The sequence below is a fragment of the Silene latifolia genome, chromosome 7 (genome assembly GCF_048544455.1).
Source record: "Silene latifolia isolate original U9 population chromosome 7, ASM4854445v1, whole genome shotgun sequence".
In the NCBI taxonomy this organism is placed as follows: Eukaryota; Viridiplantae; Streptophyta; class Magnoliopsida; order Caryophyllales; family Caryophyllaceae; genus Silene; species Silene latifolia.
The window spans coordinates 40,061,023-40,067,158 of NC_133532.1; positions in this window are offsets into that span (position 1 = coordinate 40,061,023).

The window sequence follows — 6,136 nt, forward strand, 5'->3', positions numbered from 1 at the left end:
GGGGTGAGAGCCTAGATTTGTGCCAGGATTGTGTGTGACTATTGCGGGTTTTGGGCGGTTAGAACGAGAGTTTTACCAACCTTGACCTAGGGGATCGTCTCACATCGAGAGGTGGGGGGCTTACCTTGACTATACCCTTCGATTATCTCTAGTTTAGACAATAAGCCGACCGTAGCTTACATCAGTGAACCCGAACACCCTAGGCTCCTTAAATTTGAGTTAGCTTAACTTCATTAGTTGTTTGTAGTTACTTTCTTTACTTTAGTTCTTTAGTTTCACCATTTAGTTATCAATCAACAACGTAACTTGCTAGAACTAAACTAGAACCTCTTAATCCGTCCTAGAACCATAATCAATGTCTCTTGGGTTCGACCCTCACAATACACAACGATACTCTCGTACACTTGTAAGGTATTATAAGTTAAGATTTTCACAACAACATGCTCTTATTGATTCGGTTGCTCCTGAAAATTTTGGTGGGGATTATGAAAGAGACAATAAAACATGTAGAGAAATGTTGTTACATTATATGAGTCCATCTTTGTACACGATATATGGTAAATTGGTAAGTTTGAAAAGGCAACCGAAATCTAGGAAACCCTACAATCAAGTATGAAACCGATGACTCTGGGACCAAAAAGTATGTTTGTAGTCGTTGGTTGAGTTTTAAAATGACTGATAGTAAATTGGTTTTAGATCAAGTCCACAAGTATGAAAACCTTTGTGCGGAAGTTACTGTTGAAGGAATGAAAATTTCCAAGCAAACTATTTACTTGATAAATTACCACCGTCTTGGCAAAAGTATGTTCATAACATGAAACATAAACAAAAGGATTCACTGTAACACCTCAAGAGATTGAGAGGAATCTTGTCCCACATCGGGAAAATTGGAAGCTTTTGGTATCTTTATAAGAGATTCTAACCACCACATTGATAACAAAGTCTTGTACTTTTGGGCTTAAATGAGGATAAATAATGACCCAAAGGTGCACATCCATCTTATTGGAGCTGTGTTACAATGGTGTTGGGTCGGACTATTACAAATGATATCAGAGCAACCCTATGACCGGGTGATGAGCCTGTGGTCAGGAGTACTCGGGTCACCCACCTAGCGGGGGGAGGATTATGGGATTGGTTGCAGTCGGCTTTGAGGCACAACGAAGACGTTATATTCTTTAAGTGAGGGAGTTTGTAACACCCCAAGAGATTGAGAGGAATTTTGTCCCACATCGAAAAAATTGAAAGCTTATGATATATTTATAAGAGATTTTAACCACCATATCACTAATAAGGCCTTGTACTTTTGGGCTTAAGGACAAATAATGGGCCCATAGGTGCACATCCCATCTTGGGGTTGTGTTGCCACGGTGTTGAGTCGAACTATTACATTCACTCTTTTAGAACCCGTAAAAGGAAACCTGTTAAACATACCTCTTTAAATGCAAATTTTCCGCAAAAGCAAAAAAAAAATTTTAAAGGAATCGCATCTGGATAATTAGCTTAGGGATTCGGCAGTTCATAACTAAGACTAAACTGTAAATCTCGTCGTAATGCCATAAGTTCAGCCGTGGTGAGTGTTGCAATCCCTAAATTTTCCACAAAAGCAAGTATCATTGGACCAGAAGTTTCTCGGAAAATGCCCCTACACCCGATAAACCCGGGTTTCCTTTGACGCCTCGTCTACGTTCAGCACGATCCAATCAAGGGGCGGAGCAACCCATTTCACAAAACTCTCTTCCTTTGTTTCACCTTATCATTAATATTTATGTATTTATATATGTTGTTTCTTTCGCATGTAAGACTTTCCATATTCGCTGCATTAAAAATGTATATGGATTGGTAGGAATCACTTCTTCTCTAAAAATTAAATACGACAATTCTGTCAATGCCAGAGCCATCAAATCACAACCGAGAAAATGGAAGGCTAATTATCCATCCCTTCACGGTTTCCCAAACACATTCATCACGACCCAATCACGAATAGAATTAATGACGAAAAAATTGTGATTTTTAGTCGACGGAAATAAATTCCGAGCCTTTATAGCTTCTCGACAACCACAGAGTAAGTGCAGTGTCGATTCCGCTACATCATCGCAAAGACCGCAACAAGGATCCTCCGTGAACCCTCTTCTAGCATGATTAGCGTTGGACATAATTCTATCATGGAGAAGTAGCCAAAGAAACAATCCCATTTTTTGAGGCGCCCATGTTTTCCTCGGGAGTTTCGAAAATGCTTTGGATTCGTTTGTAGGAGTTTCCCAAATCACTTTAATAGCCGATTTAATGGAGAAAAGGCCCGTGGATGTTTATGTCCAAAAGATTCGGTCATCATTTTCCTCTCGAGGAAGCACTTCAAAAGAGGCGATGGTCTGAAGTACATCGTTCGTGAAGAAATCCGCAAACAACTCTGATGCGTGTTATTTATATGGTCTTTTTAAGCCTTATTTGCACGCATTTCTATGTATTTTACGTAGTATTATGCAACAAATGTCCCCCGAGTCATATACTTTGGGTTGCTTTGTCTTATTGGCAGGAATGTACCAAAGAAGACGGAATTGAGCCTTTTACTGTCCTTTTACTTGCATTTAGGAGATGGAAGGAATTTGAGCGAGAATACCTCTGCCCTGGGATGCGTGAAAATGTCTTGGAAGCAAATCAACGAGCTATGTGCTGATTCAGTGGCAGTTAAGCCAATCGAGAGCTTTTGCTGGCCTATATGCTCGATCGAGACCTTTTAGATGGTGAACAGTCCTCGATCGAACTCTTGCTATGTTCGATCGAGAGGTGGGTTTTTGGTGTTCCTCGATCGAGTAGAATTTATACTCGATCGAGAGGTTTTGGCTGGAAGTTAATCGATCGAGGAGTTTGGAAGTGCTCGATCGATCACTTTGTTATCTGACGCAAGATTTTTATTGGTAAACCTTATTTACTTAATATCTTAAGTTATCGTATTAGGTTAATAAATATCTCTCCTATAAATAGGAGAGACTTAATTAGGTTTAGTGATCCTCATTATTGCAGAATTAATCATTCAGTTTTAATTACTTTCTTACTCTCGTTCGACGTTGCTTTCATTTTCCAGATCTTCAATTGTGTAATTTCTTTACTCTCTTTTATTCAATTCTCCTTTGCAACACTTAATCTCTCGTCCCTTAATTACTGTTAGTCATTAGGATTTATATTTAGTTTATGCAATTTTCTCTTATTCATCTTTATACCATGTTTAATATTGCTTTACTTATCGTTGTTAGTGTTATTATCGTTATGAGTAGCTAAATTCCTTTTTGCTAGGATTAGGGGAGCCATGATAGTAAAACACTGACGCTTTAATTAGTTTAGGAGGTTTATTGTGAGAATTGTTTTATAGCAATATAACTGTAATTACTTGGTTGAGTGCACGCAACTAATCTAATTAACCCGGTTAAATTCAGACCTAGATCGGAAGATGGGAATGAATAGACCTGTTATGAACAATAGACTACCCTAATAAGAGCGGAAGCTATTTAGGAAGAATCTAGGGCGGATAGCGGACCAGAAGGATCTTACCACTACCGTTCTCACATCAGACTGACTGACCTTACCTTTAGCTGATTTGCGTAATATCATGGTGAACCGACATCCTAGCATCTTTCTCTCTATTTGATCACACTCCTTTTCATTCTTGCTAATTTTGATTGTTGTTTCTTTTATTGCTTTTAATTCAGTTCATTAGCTTAGTCAAAACAACTCAATCAAACACCCCCAATTTGTGACCGTAGACAAACTAGATAACAAGTAGATAGTGACCACCTCCCTGTGGAATACGATACCCGACTTACCTCTGCTATATTAGTTAGAGCATGTTAGGTTTATTTTTTATAGGGTTGCGACAGCCGTGTCAAATTTTGGCACCGTTGCCGGGGAGGCAACTATTTTATTTGCTTGTTTTATTTAGTTTGTTTTAGTCTCAAGGGATTTTTCATTCCTTGAGACGGCTCTTATTCTATTCTTTTAGTTTTGTTTATGCCCAGGTCCAGCAGGTCAGAGTTAGTACCGGCTGATCCTGAACCAGAGAGGACATTTCGTCGTAGACAAAACTTACTGAGGGAGATTCGTCGAGAGGAAGACTTGAGTACTCTTGACCCAGTTCTAGATAATTTTACTTTTGCAGAAGCTCGGTCTTTAGAGGAAGACAATTCTATTTCTTCAACCGTTACTAAATCTGTGAAGATGCCTAACATTGCTAGTCATTGTGAGCCGACAGCTGATTCTATTCCCAAGGGTTTCAAGATTTCAACTGATAAGGGGAATACCTTTGATATTCGGCCCTCCTATGTTAACCTGGTGGAGAGAAACCTGTTTAGAGGAGTAGCCGGTGAGGATCCAAGGAAGCATATGGAGATCTTCACATATTATTGTTCTACTATCCCTGCTACTAAGGGAGTGACACAAGAAAAGATTAAGGAAGTCTTATTTCCTTTTTCTCTTACTGATGAAGCCCGGGAGTGGTTGACTGACTTGGATAGGACTACAGCCGAGATTACTGATTGGGATACCCTAGTTCTTGCCTTCTACAAGAAATACTACCCTCCACAGAGAACTAATGCATTGCGAGGGCAGATTACAAGTTTTAAATAGAATCCGACTGAGACCTTGTATGAAGCATGGAATAGGTTTAAGAAGCTGGTTAGGTCTATCCCACATCACGGGTTTGGCCAGTTATTTTTGTGCAACCAGTTCTACAATGGGTTGTATGATGACCATCGTGTCGTTTTGGATGTTGCAGTCAATGAAAGATTTCAGAAGAATATTGATGATGATAAGGGCTGGCATATTATAGAGGAGATGGCTTCCCATTGTGCTGAATATGGGAATCCAAGGAGTGGTACTAGAATAGTTGCTGGAGACAATAGTGCCCTTGTGGCTCAACTGGAAGCCATGAATGCAAGATTTGACAAGTTAGAATTACAGGCTACGGGAAATCAATAGACGGTTCATTTGTTGTCTAGAAAAGAGACCGTCTCATATGAGAGATGTGGTATTGATGGCCATAATGCAGTTGAGTGTTTAGCTGAGAAGGAGCAAGTCTATGCTTTTCAACAATTTAGGCAAGGGGACTCTTATTTTAACAACTAAGTTGGAGTTCATCCCAATTTGAGGTGGTCTAGTCAGAATGTGTTGAATCCTACACCTCCACCGCCACCACAACAAACCAATGTTCCGTCTCATCGAAATCAACAACAAGGCTTTCAAAAGCCTCATTCTTTCCCACCGCCGCCTCAGCAAGGTGCCTCTTCTAGTAGTAATAATGACATAGCCGAGTTGAAGTCACTGGTGCAACAACTTGCACTCCAAATGCAGAAGAATGACCAAGCAAAGGATGCTTCTATTAAATTGCTTGAGTCCCAGTTAGCTCAATTGGCTACTAAGCAAGCTTCAAGACAACCGGGCCAATTACCGTCACAACCTGACAAGAAAACACATGAGACGGTAAATTTGATCAGTTTAAGAAGTGGTCTTTTATATGAGGGACCCAAAATGCCAAATGAGAATACTGAATTTTCAGACTCGGAGGTTGAAGCTACTGTTCATGGAAAGGCGTCTTTTGACAAAAAAAGTAACGGATTCACCTGGTGTACTCGATCGCCTAGTTTCTGATGGTCGATCGAGCAAATTTACTGAAGAAGTGCTCGATCGAGGAGATAAAAATGATCGATCGAGCAGTGAGGAAAACAGGCCTCTCGACGAGCATCCCAAACTGCTCGATCGAGCAAAATTGCTGAGAAAACCTCTTGATTGAGTGGTGAAGTTGCTCGATCGAGTAACATTAATGCTGAGGATGATAAATTGTCATCTAAATCTAATTTGGACGATAATTCTGCAAATAAGGATAACTCCTATAAGCTCCAAGCTCCATTTCCAGGGAGGCTACGGAGGACAAAGACGGAACAACAATTTGGCAGATTTGTCAATCTTTTGCGAAGTCTTAAAGTCAACGTGCCATTTGCCGAATTACTCACCCAGGTACCCTCTTACTCAAAATTTATGAAAGAAATTCTTTTACGTAAGAGGAATGTAGATGAAGTAGAAACGGTGGCTTTGAATGAGGAGTGCTTCGCACTTCTTCAGAATAAGACTCCACCGAAATTGGCTGACC